The sequence below is a fragment of the Balaenoptera acutorostrata genome, chromosome 1, assembly GCF_949987535.1.
Source record: "Balaenoptera acutorostrata chromosome 1, mBalAcu1.1, whole genome shotgun sequence".
NCBI classification, from domain to species: domain Eukaryota; kingdom Metazoa; phylum Chordata; class Mammalia; order Artiodactyla; family Balaenopteridae; genus Balaenoptera; species Balaenoptera acutorostrata.
Genome location: NC_080064.1, coordinates 58,768,810 through 58,791,162, shown reverse-complemented (window position 1 = coordinate 58,791,162; position 22,353 = coordinate 58,768,810). Strand labels below are relative to the sequence as shown.

General features: G+C 44.2%; 1 long non-coding RNA gene across 2 annotated transcripts in view; it reads right to left on the bottom strand.

The window, feature by feature from the left end:
• The window catches only part of LOC114236107 (uncharacterized), a 98,057-nt gene that overhangs the window by 28,502 nt on the left and 47,202 nt on the right, over positions 1 to 22,353 (bottom strand). The window contains exon 2 of one of the 2 annotated variants that reach the window (XR_009007078.1): positions 844 to 973. The exons of the other annotated variant lie outside the window; for it this stretch is intronic. This is a non-coding gene — a long non-coding RNA (uncharacterized LOC114236107). The remainder of the gene's footprint in view (positions 1 to 843; positions 974 to 22,353) is intronic. 2 annotated transcript variants of the gene reach the window in all.

Here is a 22,353-nt window from a genome sequence, read left to right as displayed (position 1 = left end):
GCCTGAACTTTCAGAGGTCGGAGGCAGAAAGCCAGCAGGGAGAGGCTTACGTCAAAATGGATTCTTCTCAAGGAAAACCTGTCCAGATTGAGGTTTCCTCACAGGATGTTGATTTGCTTTCCCGAAAAGGAGAAGAGTTCTCAGCCCAGCTCCTGCAGAGGGCCAGGCCAGCAGCTCCTCCAAAGCCCGCAGCCATCAAGGGCAGGTGTCCCACTGGGCAGCAGCGGTACTGTCAGCCTTGCTCCGCACTCTGCTCTTGGAGAGCCAGCCATCTCTCCCATCCTGGAGGAACAGGGCCTTAATCTGGAGCTGGAAAGGATCCATGGCCTCGAACTGAATGTTTTTGTTTGGTTTGTGTTCTTTTACAGTATATGGACAGAAGGCTCCAACCAACACCATCCGCAGATGCCAAAATAAAATGCTCACCTAGCCAAATCCTCTCTGCTGAGGCTGGCTCAAGGAGATGACAAACCCTTGTTAAAATACAGGAAGGGGAGAGGAAGGAAGTGGGATACACTTGCCTAGATTGAAAATCTGTTAATAAGATAGCTATGTGCCAAGCGCAGAGTAATTTGAGGCTATTTCTCTTTTATGGGAAGGTAAATTGGAGAAACCAGAAGAGGAAGAAGGGTTGAGGAACTCCAGGTTGAAGTCTACAGATTCAGTCGTCTTGGAACGTGGGGAAGCCTTCAAGAAGCATTCAGGGTACTAAAGACAACAGCCAGGTCCATTACCGATGGTGATTCCGAGTGGGCAAATGTTTTCATGCTGTTGTTCTCAGAGGACGGAGACAGTCAATCTGACCGAAGGGTGGTTTTATGCAAGGGGACTGAAGGGACTCACCCTTGAAGGATGATTAAGGTTTTCCAGGTGGTCACTGGCGTGCAGTGGAGAGCATGTCAGGCGGGGAGAGGCTTGAACCACACTCCAGAGGTCTCAGAGGGCAAGGTATGTTTCTGGAATTCCCCATAACCTAAGAAGGTAGAATCATAGGGCACCTGAATTAAGTCTTTGATAAGAAAGAATAGAGATGACTTCAATTAAAACTATGGAGACTATATACAAAATAGATAATGAATAAGGACCTACTGTATAGCACAGGGAATTCTACTCAATACTCTGTAATGACCTACGTGGGAAAAGAATCTAAAAGAATCTAAAAAAGAGTGGATATATGTGTATGTATATGTATAGGTATAACTGATTCACTTTGCTGTACAGCAGAAACTAACACAACATTGTAAATCAACTATACTCCAATAAAAAAATTTTTTAAATGTTAAAAAATATGGAGAAAATAGTGCAAAGGAGATGGGAGGGGAAGAGGAAGGGTTAATAGAGCAGAGAGAAAAGAGAAATGGAATCCATTCCCTAGGATCCAGCTATAACAGGAGCATAGGGTTCAGCAAAATGGTTGTAAAACTTGGTGGTTTAAAAGTCACAGGCTCTTGAGTCAGCCACTGCATTAGTGTCCTAGGGCTGCTGTAACTACGTACCACACACTGGTGGCTTAACCGTCAGAAACTTATGGTCTCGCCGTTCCAGAGGCTAGAAGTCCAAGATCAAAGTGTTGGCAAGGTTGGTTCCTTTACAGGCCTGTGGGGGAGAATCTGTTCCATGTCCCTCTCCTAGCTTTTGGTGGTTGGCTGTCAATCCTTGGTGTCCCTTGGCTTGTAGATGCAGCACCCTGTTCTCTGTCTTCATGGTCACACAGCATTCTCCAGGTGTCCATGCCTGTGTTTGTGTCCAAATTTCCCCCTTTATAAGGACACAGGCATTTGGATCAGGCCCACCTTAATGACCTCATTTTAACTTGATTACCTCTGTAGAGACACTCTCTCCAAATCAGGTAACATTCACAGGTACTGGGAGTTAGGACTTCAACATCTTTGCGGGGAGGGGGCACTCAGTTTAGCCTATCACAGTCATCTCGGTTTGAATCCCAATTCTGACACCTCACTGGCTGGGTGGTCTTACAAAAACTCTTATTAGCCCCATTTTATGGGACGGAGAGCATCCTCGGTGCAAGGATGAGCACGGAGTAAGCGCCTCATCAGCGTCAGTGGTTACTACTGCACGCCCTGAAGGACCACATACGCAAGTCAAGCCCTGGCATCCTTCTACTTCAGTAATGGAGACTGAGGGGCCACGAACAGGCCCCTGTTTTACTCAGTACTTTCCCCCCACCCCCACTGCCTAGCCTAGTGCCTGGAATCTTAGGGTCTCAGTAAATACTTTCTGCAGTTTATGACTCTCTAACTCAGTTTAAATTTTGAGCCACTGTACCCCCAGGGTGACAGTAACTGAACCGATCAATCTGGGGTTTCCCTCTCTTTTTTCTTGGGATTGTGGCTCAATTTCAGTGAATCCCATTGTGCCGGGACTCAGGACGGAGGCGTGGGAGCTCGTCGTTGTCTCGCTGGTCCACCAGGCCTCTGAAGAGCCCCGGTTTGTCCTGGTTGGTCCTACAGCAGCAGTCTGCACAGGCCTTGTTCCCATCTGAGCGCCCCGGCCTCCCCCATGCCCGGCCGCCGTGTTTCCTCTGTACCAGCCCAGAACACAGAAGTCTTTCTGAGTCTGTCTGAGGCTTCATCTCTGCAGCCAGCCACTCATGGGGGCCTCCGTTTCCCCCAGGCAGAGCACTCCTGCCCCTGGGCTCCCCAAAGTTTTCTGAGGACCTGCAGCACCCCCGACCCTGCATCCTGAGACCACCCCACCCCGGCCCTCATTAACCCCCCCTCTACCGTCCCAAAGCCAGCCGGACTGGAGGAATCTTTGCTCTCTCTTTACTGAATTGTCCGCAGGCATTGCGGGGATACCCCCCATCTTCTCCGTCCACTGAAGAACTCGGGTTTGGAAAGCAAAGCCAGGAAGAGACCTGCAGTCTTCCTCCCCACTCAGCCTCCCAGGCATGGACCCAGACCAGTCTATTGACTCAAGGGGGAAATACCAGGAAAGGGGAAAAAAAATAAGTTAAGGTTGAAAAAATATTATCCCAGCTTGTTTCGGTGAATCAATAAATGAATACATGGCACGGGCCCACAGGGCTTGGGGGAGATCCTAGGCCAGCTTCATGAAAAACCTCGCTTCTGAGACTCCACTAAGGCCTCTGTTCCCAACGAGAGGGCCCCAAACCCCTCACAACTCTCCCACCCAGAAGTCTCAGCTCAGGGCCGAAGCGTCTACGGTTGAGGTGCTGCCTGGCCACGTGCCCCAGGTAGAATCCCAGGTTTCTTCCCCCCTGCTCCCAAGTGCGGCTGGCAGTTCCAATGAGCACTTAGCCCTGCTGCCTGGTATTATCACAGTTAATATTTGACATGGCTGACCTCCTTGCTACCTGGAACCGGTTCTTACTCAACCTATGCAGCAAAGTGAAAGTTTTGCCACTTACTACCCAGGTGACCCTCTCCCAGCCTCATTTTCCTCATAGGTAAAATGGGGATAAGAACTCCCACCTGCCGGATTGCTGTGAGGATTAAGTAACATTACCTAAATAAAGCCCCAAGCCCGTGGCCCTCTAGGCGATGTCTGCTGCTGCGAATCACTGTGGTTGTGGCTATGGCTGGCTTGACCGGGCTCTCCTGTACCTCACCTGTGCGGAGAGCGAGGGGCGGTCAGCCTACCAGTGTCACCACAGCACAAGGGGCCCTGCCTGTGGACTTCACCCAACAGAAGGGCCGTCACTAAAACCCACTCATGCCTTAAACCACCCCAGATTAAGATCAGCATTGATCCACTCAATAGCTAAGCCCTTAAGAAACATCAACTATGAGCCTGGCACTTGCATACACCTGAAAAAGGGCTCCACAGGGAGATACACATGGGCAGAATAATAATGAAATGAGCTAAAACAACTGGGTTTAAATGGAAGGAAATCATTTGTTTGCTTGTGGTCATTGATTTATTTATACCACCTTCAGAGCCTCTTGTGTTTCCAAAAAGGATGTAAGGAGGCCCGGGAGAAATAAGGAACTTTACCCAGGAAGTCGTCTGTGAGCTTGGCCTGGAAGACTGTCACTGGATAGCAGTGAGGACAGAGATACTCTGGGAACAGCATGTGCAGGGACGTGGCTGTGTGGACATGCCAGGCACAAGATGCTACTTTTCCCAGGAAGGAAGCGAAGTGCTCACCCCCAGATATCCACACACCTTCTCCCTCACCTCTTTCAGGTTTCTGCTCAGATGTCATGTTCTCTACCAGGCCTTCCCAAATCACCAGCGGCATGCTGGAGCCGGCGAGTACCAGCTCAGGAGAGCTGACTTACATGTTCAGGAAACTTGCAAGCTGGTTAGTATACACGGTGATTAATGAGAATTAAACTATGTAAATGTATAATTAAATGAATTGTATTAGAAATCAAGATTTAAAATATCCAAACTCATCACTTCTTAATATTTTTTGGCTCGTTTATGCCAACAAATAGTATTCTTTACATATATATATACATATATATATATATTCTGTTTCAGATTCTTTTCCATTATATTGAATATAGTTCCCTGTGCTATACAGAGGCCCTTGTTGGTCATCTATTTTGTATAGAGGAGTCATCACTTATTAACTATTTTACTATTATCTCTACTCAAACTTATTTATATCTACTATATTGGTTTGGTAGAAGTTGTGTATAATATTGTGCACTTCTTCCCAATTTCGTGTTTAATGATGTCACATTCATAGCATGCAATCTGCCATGGCAAGAATATTTACACCATTGAAATTGGCCATTGCTACAAATCAGGACTTTTTCCACCCGGAAAGCCAGGTGTTGGACATTTCCCAGCACCCCGCCGCTGGCCACCTTCCCGCTTCCCACTCCCAGCCCCATTTGCTCTGATTTGTTGTTTCCATAGACCGTACTACTCTTTTAACATGTTGCACAATTTGCTCGGTATCATTATTTTCTGTCTCACCACATCAGAAGTAAGCTCCGTGAGGGCAAGGAGTTTTCTTCTGTTATGTCCTTCACATATTTCCACACCCAAAGAGCGCTCTGCCACCTGGCTGGTGCTCACTAAATCTGCATGAAATAATGCTGGTGGACGCTGGACTCACCGCGGGCTAAGATGGGTGGGCACGGGGCTGGGGCTGGAGCAGGAGCCCCTTCCACCCCTCTGCCTTCGCCCAGCCGCGCACAGCCGCGGTTTTCCTGAAACTCAGGCTGAGGCTCTCTTTCCCTGCCTCCATCCCTGCAGTCCCTGTGCTGCCTGCAGCCTGAGGGGTGTCTTATGTAAATGCGTCCCCCAAGGGCCCAAGTCTGAGGATTTCGCTTTCCCCCCCCCCCCCGCCAGCTCTAGTCACAGGCCAGAAGGTGCTCAGCACACGTTCCTTAGTGCTCTGAAGACCAGCGCTTTGCCATCTCTAGGGCAGAGTGGTTCCCAAGTGGCCCCAGGCCAGCAGCACCCGCAGCACCTCATTGGAAATGCAGATTCTTGGGCCCCACCCCAGACATTTCGAGTCTGAAGTTCTGGGGATGTGGCTGTCTTAGTTTGCTCAGGCTGCTAGAGCAAAATACCACAGCCTGGGTGGCTTATAAACAACAGGAATTTATTTCTTAGTTCTGGAGGCTGGAAGTCTGAGATCAGGGTGCCAGCATGGCGGGGTGAGGGTCACAGACATTTCAGTGCATCCTCGTGTGATGGAAGCGGCAAGGGAGCTCTCTGGGGTCTCTTCTATGCAAGCACGAATCCCATTCACGATGGCTCTGCTCTCATGACCTAATCGCCTCCCAAAGGCCCCACCTCCTGACACCAAGAGGGTTAGGTTTCAACATGTGAACTTTGGGGAGACACATTCCAACCCTAGCAGAGGCCCGGCGATTTGCATTTCCAAGATTCCAGTGCAGTGGTTTGAGGACCACTGATCTAAGCCTGAGTTCTCTAAAGCAGTGGTTTTCAAATGGGGCTATGTTTTCATCTGCCCTCCTCCCCGCCGAGGGGACATTAGGCAGTGTCTGGAGACACGTGTGGTCATCAAACTCTGAGAGTCGGGGTGCTACTGGCATCCAGTGGGTAGAGGCCAGAGACACTGCTCACCCTCCTACAATGCACAGGGCAGTCCTCCACAGCAAGAATTACCTGCCCAAAAGGTCAATTGTGCGGGGGTGGAGAACACTGCTCTAAGGTAGCCTCACTGCCCCATATCCATCCAGCCCTCCTTTGCTTCTTTCCTATCACATGTTCTTAGCACCCAGCAGCTGATAAAAACCAAGATGCCAGCCTCTGACAGGCAGCTGTGAGGAAGACAGATGAGACTGGGGACCTGCTTCATGCAGAGTCCCTGCACCGAGGAACACAAGCACTGCAGCTGACCTTTACAACCCAGCATGTAAGTGTTATGATCAGAGAACTATCAAGGAGATGCTCCCAACCCAAGCTTGGAGCATCAGGGAGGACTTCCTGGAGAAAGTGGCTTCTGTGCTGAGACTTAAGAGTTAGGATTCATCAGGGACGGATGGATGGGGGATAGCTTTCCTTACGGAGAACTTACTATGTTTCAGTCACTATGCTGTGTGTTTTATTATCTCATTTCATCCCTGAAACACTTTCCAAGGTTGATACTATTATTATCTCCATTTTATAGATGGCGACACTGATGTCCAGCTACACTAAATAACTTGTCTAAAGCCACAGAGCTGGGAAACATTGAAGCAGGGATTTGAATCCAGGTCTGTAGATTTTAAAGCCTGACAGGAGGTGATTGCCTGACAGAAGGCAAAGAAGGTAGACTGGAAATTTTTTTAAAAACACCACTAACTCTTGTGTTAAGGGCTGAACTGTGTCCCTCCCACCGCCCCAAATTCATATGTTGAGGTCCCAACGACCTCTAGTACCTAGAGAATGTGACTGTATTTGGAGATAAGGTCTTGAAAGAGGTGATTAAGCTAAAATGTGACCATTAGGGTGGGCCCTAATCCAATATGACGGATGTCCTTATAAGAAGTGGAAACCTGGACGCAGAAAGGGACATCAGGGACATGCATGCACAGGAAAGACCCTGTGAGGACACAGCAAGGCAGCCGTGCACAAGCCAAGGAGAGAGACCTCAGAAGAAACTAAACCTGCTGACACCTTGATCTTGGACTTGCAGCCTCCAGAACTGTGAGAAAATGAATTCTTTTGTTTAGGTCCCCCAGTCTTCTGTGCCGGCAGCCCGAGCAAACTAATACACCTTGTTTCCTCTTTGGGGACATTGCTTTGAGGGTGGGAAAACTTAAGGCATGTTAAATCTTTTTGTGTTTTCTGTTGTAAGATAAAAGAGAATGAGAAATCTAGGTCTGTGTCCCCTTCTCTTCCCAACCTGACCCATGCATCCCCTGCCAAAGGGACATCTGTTCAACCAAAGCTGCTAGGAGACAAGTTTCTCTCCCTGGCTTTTGTTAAGAGCCAAAATTCATTCATTGTGGAGATTGTGCAGAGCGTCCTAGCAGGGGAGGAGAGCTGGGAGGATCTTAAGTGGCAGAGGCAGATTCTCTGAGGTGAAGAGGTGATAGAGATCTGAGGGTGCCACCAAGGGGGGACCCAAGCCCATTTCCTTGCAGTACCACAGGGAGTGGCCATTGGGCAGCGGACATGGCAGACCAGGCCTAAATTCTCATGCAACAGAGCACCGGCACCTCAAGGCATAGATCACGGACGTCTCAGCCACTGCCAGGGTAGATCCAAGACTGTAGGCAGGGACCGCTAGGAAGTTTTTTTCCGGTTGTGAGCCCTAGAACTGATACTGCTTCTGAAGGACGTGGGGTGCAGTCAGCACCAGCACAAGCTGAGATCGAGTCTCCCATCAGCCCAGAGGGATGGAGGGCCCAAGTTAGACTGAGATGAACTTAAATGTGATATTTTTGCACATCCAAACTTGTGCATTAAGATCCAGACTGGCTATGCTTTATTTTCAGAATTGGGATACAGAAAAGCAGGGCAGAAGCCAATTCAAGGCAAACTGAAAACACTTCTGTCAGCAGGAGAGACAGTCAGCCAGAGGGGAGGAGGAGTAAGCGACCCAGTGTTTTTCTTCTGGCTCTGCCGCTGTCTCCTGGCTCTGTTTTGTCTCCTGACTAGACCTAATTATGCTTGTCATCCGCATCAGAAGGATGGGGCTAAGATTAACAAGTTAATGTGGGTAAAAGCTCTTGGAGCTCAGTAGATGAAAGGAGATCTAATTAGCAAGGCCAGCAATGACCGCAGGCAGGCTGGCCAGGGTGGGCTCCACCCCCTGTACTCACCAGAGAGCTGGTTATAGCTCCTGGGAGGGGCTTCTGCAAATTCCACCCAAGCCTTCAGCACTGAGAGAAGAACTTTCTGCACTTTCTTTTCTTTTCTTTTTTTTTTTTGAATTTTATTTACTTTTTTTATACAGCAGTTTCTTATTAGTTATCTATTTTATACATATTAGTGTATAAATGTCAGTCCCCAATCTCCTAAATCATCCCACCACCACCACCCCGCCCCGCTTTCCCCCCTTGGTGTCCATACGTTTGTTCTCTACATCTGTGTCTCTATTTCTGCCTTGCAAACCGGTTCATCTGTACCATTCACATTTTCCTTCAGCCCTAGAATTCTGTGACTCTTCATGGGCGGAGGCAAAAATGTGTGCACCTCTCTAAACTGACTGAGACAAGGAAAAGGTACAACTCTCATCCTTTTTTTTCCTCAACATGGGCTGGTCTGCCTGAACAGGCGTTAATGATACACAGAGGTCAAGTGAGTTCCGTGAGGGGTATCAGATGGGTGTGGGTTCAATCCCGATTGCCATTTACTAGATGCGAGCATTTCGGCAAAACACTCAATACCCTCGAGGCTCTGGTTCTTCCCTTGCCCAAATGGGGATAATACTTCCTACCTCAGAGTTGTGAGGCTTAGATTTGTTCATGCTGGACCCAAATAAATGCATTTTAAAAAATTAAAGTTAATAATAGTGGTGCCTGGAACATAATAGCTGCTTGAAATATTGGTTGGAGTTAACTCTTTCATTCAACAAAAACTTGTTGAATTATCTATTATGGGCCAGGGAGAATGGGCATTGTATATCCTGGGTGTACAGTGATGAGCCACAGACACGACTCTGCCCTCACAGAGCTGATGGGTGTATCAGACAATAACCTCCATAAACTCTCCAATCTTCCCCCAGTGCCTTGCTTCTACTCTTAAAAGGCATCACTTGAGAACTTTCTTTAAATTAAAAAAATCCTAAAACCTGCTCACAGGTATATCTGCCTGAAAGAAAAAGACAATTGATTCTACCCTAAGAATTAAAGGGGATGATTAGTTTAGAATACCCCAAATTACCCAAGAATTTTTAAGTGTAAATGCTGGAGGAAACCTTGTAACCTTTCCCCTTCAGCTGCATGATGTGTTACCCAGAGTTTCACCTGTTATGTAAATGGAAGCCTGGCAGGCTTGGAAATGGGGGAAGAGTTTGCCCTTTGACTGTGAAAAGGGCTGGTTCCCACTGGCCCCTCTCCTTCTGGGCACTCACTTATCACCATTGCTGCAGAGCACAGGTCTGTGTAAATATTTAGTTAATGGCTATCTCCCCCACTGGCCAGTGACCTGCAGGAGGGCAGTGACCCTGACTCGGGTTCCTGGTTGAACCTCCTGGGCCTGGTGCTACCTTCTACACCTGGGCTCGGGGCAGGCAGTATTCCCTGAAGTTCTCCTGCAGGATCCTTATGAACTGGTACTCTTATCAGGTACTTTTTGCACATATAGAGTATGTGGCATAGGAGGATTGCTGACTTGCCAGCAATTCTACAGCTAGGGAGGGGCAGAGCCATGAATCAGAGCATACAGGCACGCTCACCCACTCCACCATGCTGACAGATATTAGGTGGACGTGTGTAGGATGGGAGAGGGGGTGCGAGGGTTGTCTGGAGAGCTGGGTGCTCAGGTGCAGCAGGGCCCAAGAACATGATGTGGTGCAGGCTAGTCTCTACCCATTAGCTGAACAACCTTAGGAAAGTTACTTCGTATTTTGAAGCCTCAGTTTCCTGTTTGCATAATGGCAATTTAAAAAAACAAACCAGCAAATCACAAGCAAATGAGATACTACCTCACATTCTTTGGGATGGCTACTATTTAAAAAAAAGGAAAAAGAAAAAGAACAAGCATTGGCAAGGATGTGGAGAACTTGGAAATTTTGTGCATTGCCAGTGGGAATGGTGCAGCCACTATGGAAAACAGTTTGGTATTTCCTCAAAAAATTAAAAATAGAATGACCATATGATCCAGCATTTCCACTTCTGAGTATATACCCAAAAGAATTGAAAGCAGGCTCTCAAAAAGGTATCTGTACATCTATGTTCATAGCAGCATTATTCACAAGAGCCAAGAGGTAAAAGCAACCCAAGTGTCCATCAAAGATGAGTGGATAAACAAAATGTGGTCTATATATACAATGGAATATTATTCAGCCTTAAAAAGGAAAGAAATTCTGACACATACTACAATGTGGATGAAACCTCAGTACACTATGCTAAGTGAAATAAGCCGGTCACAAAAAACTAATACCATATAATCCCATTTATATAAGGTACATAAAGTAGTCAAATTCATAGAGACAGAGAGTAGAAGAGTGGTTGCCAGGGGCAGGGGGCAGAGGATGGGTTGTCGTTTAGTGGGTACAGAGGTTCAGTTTTGCAAGATGAAAAGAGTCCTGGACATCTACAGTGTGAGTGTCCTTAACACTACTGGTCTGTATACGTAAAAATGGTCAAGATGGTAAATTTTATTTTATGTGTATCTTACCACAATTTTAAAAAGAAAGAAAGAAAAAAGAAGCAAGCCTGGGAGTCTACCTGGGAGGAGTAGATGAGATAAAGTCTAGCATATCAACTATCTGGAATGAAGAGGTTAAGGGCCCATATACCTTAGGATCTCCCTCAGACTGCATTTTAAGAGAGAGTTTCTATACTTTTAGCCCTAAAGAAGTGACGAGCACTGCAAGACTTTCATCCAGTGTGGCAGTCCACACAGAGAGGTTTATTGTTGGTGGTTGTTTGGTTGTTTTTTTTAAAGCAGAGAGGACTTTGGGGGCAATTGCCAATTACAAAGCAGACACCTCTCACCATCCGCAGCCCACAGGCCTAGGGAGGGTTTGGAACTAGCCTCCAGACAGGGTAGGGCAAGAACAGGGCCTGACGGGGTGAGGTCCCATTTTTATGTCTCTGCCGGACACTGGTGCCAGGTTGCTACCAGCTGCCGGCATCTTTCAGTGCTGCCAATAAAAGTTTCAGCAACACTCACCGAGCCAGAACTGCCAGGCCTAGTGCCCCGGTCAGCACCCAGCACGGCCGTCTGCACTGACGCTGCACTGTCTCTCTCTGCAGAGCAGGAACAATAGATTCTGTTTACAGAGCCCTGGTGTTTTGCATATATGATCTCATTTAATCTTTACAACAACTCAATAGGGTGTTATTATATTCACTTTTTAGGTGTGCAAACTGAAGTTCAGAGAGGTAAAGTGACTTGCCCAAACTAGTAGGTGGAAGAAACTAGACTTAAACTTAGGTCTGGGGACTTCCCTGGTAGCGCAGTGGTTAAGAATCCGCCTGCCAACACAGGGGACACGGGTTCGATCCCTGGTCCGGGAAGATCCCACATGCTGTGGAGCAACTAAGCCCGTGCGCCACAACTACTGAGCCTGCACTGTAGAGCCCGTGAGCACCACTACTGAGCCCACGTGCCGCGATTACTGAAGCCCGTGTGCCTACAGTCCGTGCTCCGCAACAAAAGAAGCCACTGCAATGAGAAGCCCGTGCACCGCAACGAAGAGTAGCCCCCGCTCGCCGCAACTAGAGAAAGCCCGCGTGCAGCAATAAAGACCCAACGCAGCCAAAAATAAGTAAATAAATAATTTTTTAAAAAGCTAAAGAAATGGCCAAAAAAAAAAAAAAAAATCCTAACCAGTTTCCCTGCTTTCAGTCTAACTCCTCTCCACATCAACACCTACAAATCTATTCTCCTTTTAGATTGACTAAACAGTTTTAAAAATTATTTTTAACTCTTTACTAGATAGGAAATCATGCACTTTTTGTTTTAATGGTTATCTTTAAAATTTTAACATGCTTACTTAACAGTGTCTAAAGTTTATTAATATTTCTAACTTCTCAGTATTAAAAAAACTTAAAATGCTTATATTTAAACACTCCCCTTCCATCTTGATATTGTTACCAATATTTTATTTCACCTTGTTTTTTACCAGAAATTAGTAATTACTCATTTTTTAAAATATATATCCAAAAAAGATAAATAAATAAATAAATAAATAAAAATAAACTTAGGTCTGTCCAAAGCTGCCATCCACTTCATTATGCTACATTGGAACAGTGTGAATGAATGGGTGGATGAGTGAATGAATAAATGAATGAATGAAAACTGTAGGGGTTATTTCCAAATGTCTTTCAGCTGAGGATTTCAAAGCACTTCTCAAGAATTCAACAGTGATTTGTTGAATATCTACTCTGCAGGCACCTCAGAGTGCTGGATTTATAAAGTCAGGCCATGGTTGTCCTTGTTCTCAGGGAGCTAGCAGCCAGCTAGAGAGACAAACGTGTGGTAACTAGTAATAGCTAACATTTACTGACATTGCTGGGCTAGCTTTCACAGGGGTTATTTTATTCAATCCATACCAAAAAGTAGCCTATAAAGGAGGAACTGTTATAACTCCATTTTTCAGATGAAGAGACTGAGGCTTTGATGGGCTAATCAACTTATTTCTGGTCCTATAACTCAAGGCTACTCAAAGGATTGTCCTTGGCCCTAATTGCTTACCAGTGATCAGCTACAAAATTAGTACAGAAATAGAGTATTAGTGTATTGTATCAATCTAATAGAGCAATTTTATGTCTGCTGAATAAAATACTTTTTAAAAGTTGGTCTTGTATTTCATATATTCATTTCTTTTTATTTCATCTCATTTTTAATGAATTCCCCTCAGTATTTGAGGAGAATTGGCTCTAGGACCCCCAAAGATACCAAAATCCACAGTTGCTCAAGTGCCTTATATAAAATGGTGTAGTATTTGCATATAACCTACACACATCCTCCCATAAATCATTTCTAGACACCTAATACATGTAAATGCTATGTAAGTAGTTGTAAATACAATGTAAATGCTATGTAAATAGTTGCTGGCATGTTGTAAATTCAAGTTTTGCTTTTTGGAAATTTCTGGAATTTTTTTTCAAATATGTTTGATTCACAGTTGGCTGAATCTACAAATGCAGAACCCACAAATACAGAGGGCCGACTGTACTTCATTTCATTCTATTTTACAAAAGCATTGATCTGCTATGGATTGAGGAAAAACAACTGCTCCTTTGCCAGAGGTAGCTGGAGAAGCATTGAAACAGTTTAGCAATAGCAGACGTGGGATTTGACTTGTGCAGTCTAACTTCATAGCCTATGCTTGTCCTCAGGGTTGAAAGATGGCTGCCGCCCCTCCAGGCTCTGTATCTGCATTCCAAGGAGGAGAAAGGAAAGGGAAAGGGAAAAGGCACATGCCAGCTAAGTCACATGGCTCCTTATCGTTTGTCTGTCAGGCCAAATTTATTCCCTAACTCATGGCCTTTGTTCTTCGTATTTCTCCTCTCCAGATATCCACATGGCTTGCTCCTTCACTTCATTTCCCATCTGCATTTGAATGTCACCTCCTAAGAGAAGAGGCTGTCTCTGGCCACCCTGTCTAAAATAAGGCCACTGTCCATTCACTCCCTAGCTCTGTGCTGTCCAATACCATAACCACCTGTGCCTAGTGAGCACTTGAAATGTGGTTGGTCCAAACTGAGATGAGCTGGAAGTGTAAAATACACACTGGATTCAAAGGCTCAGTTTAAAAAATAGAATTTAAGAATCTCATTAATAACTTTCCTATTTACTACATGCTGAAATTATAATATTTTGAACATACTGTACTAGGTTAAATAAAATATATCATTAAAAATGAATATCACCTGTTTCTCTTTACTCTTTTAAATGTGACTACTAGGAAATTTGAAATTGCAAATTGTAAACATGTGGCTTTCATTATATTTCTATTGGACAGAGCTGTTCTAGCCCCGATGCTGCTTTATTTCCCTTCATAGGCGTTATTACCACCAGACGTTAGATGACATATTTCTACTTCATTTGTTTATTATTAGTCTCTCCCACTGGAATGTAAGCTCCGTGATGTTAGTGACTTTATTTCCTGTTCACCACTCTAACCCCAGTGCCCAGAACAGTGCCTGGTGCAAAACAGTTACTCCAGATCTGTTATATGAATGGATGAGAAATGAACAAAACCAACTAGACTAGAGAGTCTCTCGGGCCCTTTCATCTTTGTATCATTTGTATGTCTGACAATTGCTTAAAAATATGTTTTTGTAAAAAGTGGAATCCATGTGTGTATTCTAACTTTAATCTGTACCCTCCAAGTGGTTAGATAATATTCAGTGTCCTACTTAGAAATCCACACTCTAGTGGAGACTGCTTAAGCTTTTCAAATACAGAAATCTATATCAGGGGTTTCTTAATTAGCATTAGGAATGTCAAAGATAATTACTCATTGTTGGAGAAAGAGCAGTGCTCCAAGTAGCTTATCTAGAAAGACTATCCAGTCCAACTTGCTTGCAGAACAAAGTAGAAGAATCAGCAAGTTTGGCAGCATTGTACCATGCAGCGTGCTTGTGGGATTCACCCCTCCTACCTCTTAGACTTAGAAGAACTGATTGTGCCTAACTTGCTAATAAATACAAGTCTGGCAGAATTTGGTCTAAGACCTGCTTTCATAATAGCATACCCCCTGGTAGCAAGGTAAGGGGGATCAAGTTTATGCCCCCAATCCCACCCCGTCTACCTCTGATCACTGGGGGCAGCTGATATTTATGAAAAGAAACTGACAGTTGTTAAACCAACAGACTGGCTTGGGCCTGGTAGTAAGAGACTGTTAGACCTCATCCCAGATGCTTCATCTTCAAGCTCTCCCTCTGAGTAACAGAGCCCTGACCCTAGCTCAGACAATGCCTATCTGCACTTTGGCTGCAGTGCTTCTGGTCTCTTCCATGCCTGTTGCAACAAGCTGCTGCCAGGGTGGCAGGCAGCACGTCCACAGCATCAGAGGTCAGGGTGAGTTGCTCAATCTGAGTCAAATGTTTAAAGGCAGCCGACATTCACACGGCCAGGCCTCTGGAATTAGCTGTGGGCCTTTATTCCCCCTTTGGTGAACAGAGAGCTTCAGTTTGTATTGACTCGGGGTAGGCCTGGCTCCAGGTTCCCAGCCCATCTCAGGGTGTTGCAGGTGGGCTGTGAATACACACACACACACACACACACACAGCATTGTCCAGGGGCTAAAAAAAACAATATGTTTCTCCCAAGCATTTACCATATTTTGTATGCATATAGATAAACACGTTTCCTTTTGATTGTGTTACTGACTTCATAAAAACTTCTCGTCAATATCTGAATCCATAGATCCTAAAGGAACAAATGCTATCCCTCAGGGTCCCCAGTACTCAAAGGCTGGGTGCTACTGAACTAATGATAAACTTTTGAGCTGGAGGAGAGTTTAAAGAGCAAAAAAATCAGTGATTTTCAAAACTGGGGGGACGTGGGGGTGGGAGGGAGGCAGCATCTTTTTTAAAAAAACTAAAATACAATTTTAAAAAGAGAGAGAGAGAGCAAGGAAAGTCCCAGAAGTCTCCCTACACAAGCAGGTGTATAGGGGACGGGCTTACCCCAGATGTACCCTTGCAGATCTGAGCTGAGATGTCCTGTCACTCATGCACCACAAATGTCTGCGAACCCTGCACCCCTTCAACATGGGGCCCACTATCTATCGCTCTGGAGGAGCCATCGTTCACTCCATCAGTCCACCAACATTCATGAGCACCCTGTGTGTGCCAGGCAGAATGGTGGGCCCCAAGAAGAGAGTGGTGTGCAAGTCAGCAAGGTTCATCAGACAAGGGCACAGTGGTATCACGGTGGAACAGGCAGCCATAGGAGCACAGCGACAGAGCCTGTGACCCCTCAAGGGAGGCAAGGAAAGGAAATGATGTCTTAGGTGACCCTGGAAGGTGGATGAAGGGAGAGGCAAGAGTGGGGATGGGGGCAGCAAGGATGGTGTGAGTTCTCCAGGCCAAGGGAATCACATGCAGAGGAAATAGTTACTACAACTAATCCATGTGACAGAGATCTAAGTGCTTTTGCATGTATACAACCCTCTAAGGTAGGTACTATTATTTGCTCCATCTTGCAGATGAGAAAATGAAGGCACAGAGCAGTTAAATAACTTGTCCAAGGTCACAGAGCTAGGAAGAGGTGGACCCAGGATTTGAGCCCAGATTGTCTAGAACTAGAGTCTTTGTGCAGAACCACTGTATTGTGCTGCCTAGGAGTTCAGAAGAGCAGAAAAATCAAGTCAGTCAGGTTCAGTCCAGTGCTGCAGCAGACTCAGAGGTAAGGCTGGGGAGGCAGGACTTTGCTTTTAGTGCTGAGGAGCCTGAACTTGATCCTAAGGGCAATGAGAGCCCTTCAAGGGTTTTAATCAGAGAAGTGAAATGAATAGATTTCACTAAATTTCCTGCTACAAAACCAGATTCTTATAAGATTGTCAACACTACTCCCACAATTTCCCACATCCTTGTTCACCTCAGTCACTTCCAGAAGGTCAAGGCCCCTTCTAAGTCAACCACCAACACCCTAACCCTTAGCTCCATGGCGCTCTGCATATCTATTAATCTGACCAGTTGCCACCCTGCCCATCCTTTCAGCAGCCTCCCCTCCTATATCCTTAATCCCTTCTCAGAATGTTTCTCTCACCTCTTGCCCTGTCTAGTGCCTGAATTTGCCTGAAAACTTTGCTTCCATTGCTGCTACTTGAAAGTAGTTGGCTTTTTTCTTTCTCTCACACCCTGCCCATGCCACACAACCAGGAGATGGGATGGGTATGTGCCTTGCTTCCCATGGCCACTTCCAAATCATTTTATCCCCTTCTCCTTCAACCCTTCTTCCCTGGAAGTTTATTTTATTCGACTTTGCCCCACCTCTTCTGGATTGCCGCCCTCTCCGGTCCATCCTGTTTCACCCTTTCTACTAATGACTTTTAGCGTCTTCTCATTTCCTTCAATTGCAGCCATCCTTGGTTACTTCAGAACTCCAATGGCTTATCCATCGAATACCTTGGCTGCTTGTTCTTCAGCCAGCTCACGCTAATGACCCTTTCCTCCATCCTACCCAGCTATCCTCTTCCTTGGTCCTATCCTTTCATGTTGCAAACCCCACTAACTGTACCACCTCTGAAATTTCAACCTCAAATATCCCAGTCTCTATGCTTCTAGCTCACTTTCTCTGATCCTCCAGTCCTGTAAGTCCTGAAGGTCATGAAGACCTTCAGTGATTATTCACTTCAGAACTTTCTCATCAGTCACCTCACTCTCACCTTGCTCAGCTTAGATTCATGGTTCTTTCACTTCGCTGCAACTCCCTCCCACAGCCTCACCTGCCAAGTTCCAACTTCCCAGCACCTGAGCAGCTGCAGGTTCTTGACAAATCCACTGATTATGATGAATGGGATTCCGTTTACATTTATGGACACCAATCTCAAGTGGGTTCTCACCACTGACTGGCAAACGCTTCTCCAGTATCTTCACTTCCCACTCTCTCCCAAAATATTGTTCACATTTTCTCCTCTCCTCAAGCTTCCTACGTTGCTCCTTCCCTCACTCTCAGCTGATGGCCTTGACTTGTAGTTCAGTGAGAAAAAGAGAAACAATCACATAGAAACTGCCTCATCTTCTCACTGATAAAATTCCAACTTAACCCAAACTGTGGTCATATCCTGCACGTTTCCTCCTGTTTCTATGGAGGGCACTTCCCTGCTCCCATCTCAGGTCAGCCCATCCCTCCCCTCATGCCCATGTGGAATCCCCTCTTGCCTTCTCTTGGACAGCACTTCTGTAAGTATCTCCTCTCTTTTCCTGCATCACTTTCTCCCTTTCTACTGGCTCACTCCACTTGCCCTTCCTCCCCTCCACAGAGGGTCAAGAATCAAGGTTCTCAAAAAACAAAAGCAAAAGCACAACAACAACAAACTTTTCTGAGCTCCCCATTCCCCTCCAACTATGGTCTAAAGCTTTATTCTCCTTTACTGCAAAACATCTTAGACGTGGTTCTCTACAGCTGCTGTCTCCTCTCTCCTACTTCAAATGTTCTCCGCCACCCATTCCTTCTGAGGTTCTATCTCTCCACCTTCATAGAGATGGCTCTTGGCAAAGTGGCTGGTGACCTCTGGATGACCAACCCAATGGTCACTTTGCCGTTCTTACTAGAACTCTGAAGCAGCATTTCACAGTTTACCAGGCCCTCCTTCCTGGAAATACTTTTTCTTTTGGTTTCTGTGACACCAGATTTTCCTGGTTTTACCCCCACTTCACTGGCAGCTCCTTCTTCATTCCCTTTGCTGGCTTTCTCCTCTTTGATTTTAAATATTGGAGCTCTTTTCTATATTTATTCTCCCCTTTGGTGACCTAATTCAACCCCATAGTTCAAATACCAATTTAAGACTATGTTTCCCGAATCTCTATCTCTAGACCAACCTCTCAGCTGATTTTGAGACTCATATCCAACTGCTTTCTTGACACCTCCATGTGGATAACAAATAGACCTTTCAAATTTGATGTGGTCAGAGCACAACTCTTTATCGCCTGCCACCCTGAACTTCACCAGGCTTCTCAACCATGGTAAATGACACCGCCACCCACTTAGTTACTCAAACCAGAAACCTAGGAGTTATCTTGATTTCCTCCCCTCCTTCATTCTCATGAGCCAGTGCTCTTCACTTTCTTCTCCAAAATATTTCCAGTATCCATTCACTTCTTGTTCCCTCTACTATTACCATCCCCAACCAAGTCTGCAGTATCTTTGAACTTGACAACTGCAAAAACATTCCTAATTATGCTCTCTGCCTCTTCTCTTGCCCCTCCCCTATAACCTATTCTCCACACTTCTGCCAAATTATCTTTTTGAAAAGTAAAGCATAATATGTCTCTTTGCTCCTTAAATCTTCCAATGTCTTCCCATCTGACTTAGAATAAAAGCAATACTTCCTGTTCCAGCTCACAGAGTCCTCCATGACCTGTTCCCTGCCCACTCTCCCCTTTGCTCGCTCTGCACTACTTGGTGACCTTTGTGCTCTGGACTTGGAAGGTTGTTCCAGTCTTAGGACCTTAGCTCTAGCTCTACTCTGCCTAGAATGTTCTTCCTCTAGATCTCTGTATGCACGGATCCTTCTCAAGTCTCAGCTGAAGTGTAGCATCCTCAGAGGGGATGTCCTCATCATCCAACCTAAAGAATCACCCCACCACTATATACATGTCATTTCTCTCACACTATCTTGTTATATTTTTATCATAGCTGGTGAAGGAAAAAAAACCACCACTTGACATTTTTATATTTATTTCTTTGCTTATCTAGTGTCTGTCTACTTCCCTCTCCTCACCCCTGTCACACACACACTCTAGACTGTAATCTACACCTTTTCCTGTTCACTAACCTAGAAGAGTACCTGCACTGGTTGAATGAATGAGTTATAAACTATGTGTTTTACATTCCAAAGTCCGGAATCTGCACCTGTAGCTAGATGTACTGTGAGAAGGAAGCATGAGCAATCAAGAGAAAAATTTTCAGGTAAAATATGAAAAGGCCTGCAAATAAGTAATTTAAAACCTCCCAACAAACAAAAGTCCAGGACTAGACAGCTTTACTGGTGAATTCTACCAAACATTCAAAGAAGCCTTAACACCAATCCTAAAACTACTGCAAAAAATAGAAGAGGAGGGAACACTTCCAAACTCATTTTATGAGGCCAGTATTACCCTGATAACAAAACCAGTTAAGGACACCACAAGAAAAGAAAATTACGGGCCAGTATTCCGGATGAACGTAGGCACAAAAATCCTCAACAAAATATTAGCAAAACAAATTCAACAGTACATTAAAAAGATCATAACCATGACTAAGTGGGATTTATTCCAGGGATGCAAATATGGTTCAAAATAGATAAATTAATCAACTTGATGTACCACATTAACAAAATGAAGGATAAAAATCGTATGACCATCTCAATAGATGCAAAAAAAGCATTTGACAAAACTCACCATTTGTTCATGATAAAAACTCTCAACAAAGTGGGTACTGAGGGAATGTACCTCAATATAATAAAGACCATATATGATAAGCCCACAGCTAACATCATACTCAACAGTGAAAAGCTGAAAGCTTTTCCTCTAAGATCAGGAAAAAGACAAGGATGCTCACTCTCGCCACTTTTATTCAACATAGTACTGGAAGTCTTAGCCAGAGCAATTTGGCAAGAAAAAGAAATAAAAGGCATTCAAATTGGAAAGGAAGAAGTAAAACTGTCACTATTTGCAGATGACATGATACTATGTAGAAAACCACAAAGACTCCACCAAAAACTTGTTAAAACTAATAAAATCAATATATGGAAATTTGTTGTGTTTCTATACACCACTTCAGAAGGAGAACTATCAGAAGGAGAAATTAAGAAAACAATCCAATTTACAATTTCATCAAAAAGAATAAAACACCTAACTATAAATTTAAACAAGGAAGTAAAAGACCTGTACACTAAAAACTATGACATTTTGAAATAAATTGAAAAAGACACAAATAAATGAAAAGATATTCCATGCTCATGGATTGAAAGAATTAATATGTTAAAATGTCCATACTACCCAAAGCAATCTACAATTCAATGCAATCCCTATCAAAATTCCAATGGCATTTTCCAGAGACAGAACAAACAATTCTAAAATTTGCATGGTGCCACAAAAGACCCTGAATTGCCAAAGCAATCTTGAGAAAGAAGAACAAAGCTGGAGGTATCATGCGCCCTGACTTCAAACTATATTACAAAGCTATAGTAATCAAAAAAGTATGGTGTTGGCATAAAAACAGACATTTAGATCAATGAAACAGAAACAAGCCCAGAAGTAAATCCATGCATATATGGTCAATTAATTTACAACAAAGGAGCTAAGAATATACAATGGGGAAAGGACAGTTTCCTCAATAAATGGTGTTGGGAAAACTGGGCAGCTATATGCAAAAGGATGAAACCAGACCACTATCTTACACCATACACAAAAATTAACTCAAAATGGATTAAAGGCTGGACTGTAAGACCTGAAACCATAAAACCCTGAAAGAAAACAAAATAGGTAAGACCTTTGACATTGGTTTTGGCAATGATTTTTGGGGTTTGACACCCAAAGCAAAGGCATTAAAAGCAAAAATAGACAAGTGGGACACATAAAACTGAAAAGCTTCTGCATAGCAAAGGAAACCATGAACAAAATGAACAGTACACCTACTGAATGGGAGAAAAAAATTGCATAGCATATGTCTGATAAGGTGCTAATATCCAAAATATATAAAGAACTCATACAATTCAATAGCAAGAAAACCAAACAGTCCAATTAAAAATGGGCAGAGGATCTAAATAGACATTTTCCCAAAGAGATACAGATGGTCAACAGGTATGTGAAAAAGGTGTTCAACACTAGTAATCATCAGGGAAATGCAAATAAAAACCACAGTGATGTATCACCTCACACCTGTTAGAATGGCTATCATCAAAAAGATAAGGAATAACAAGTGTCTATGAGGATGTGGAGAAAAGGGAAGGCCTGTACACTGTTAGTGGGAATGTAAATTGGTGCAGCCTCTATGGAAAATGGTATGGAGTTTCCTCAAAATATTAAAAATAGAACTACTATATGATACAGTAGTTCCACTTCTGGGTATTTATCTAAAGAATATGAAAACAGTAACTTGGAAAGATATATGCACCCCCATGTTCATTGCAGCATTATTTACAATAGTCAAGATACCCTAAGTGTACATTGATGGATACATGGATAAGGAAAATGTGTCATATATATATTATTCAGCCATAAAAAAGAATAAAATCTCACCATCTGTGACAACATGGATGGACTTGGAGCGCATTATGTTAAGTGAAATAAGTCGGACAGAAAGACAAATACTGTATTATCTTCCTTATATGTGGAATCTAAGAACAAAAAACAAAAATGCAAGCTCATAGATACAGAGAACAGATTGGTGGTTGCCATAGGTGGGGGTCAGGGGGTGGTAAAATGGGAGTCAAATGGTACCACTTCCAATTATGATATAAATGTCATGGGGATATAATGTATAGCCTGGTGACTTCAGTTAATAATACTGTATTGCATATTTGAAAGTGGCTAAGAAAGTAAATCCTAAAAGTTCTCATTACAAGGAAAAAAAATTCTGTAACTATGTATGGTGACAGATGTTAACTAGACATTTATT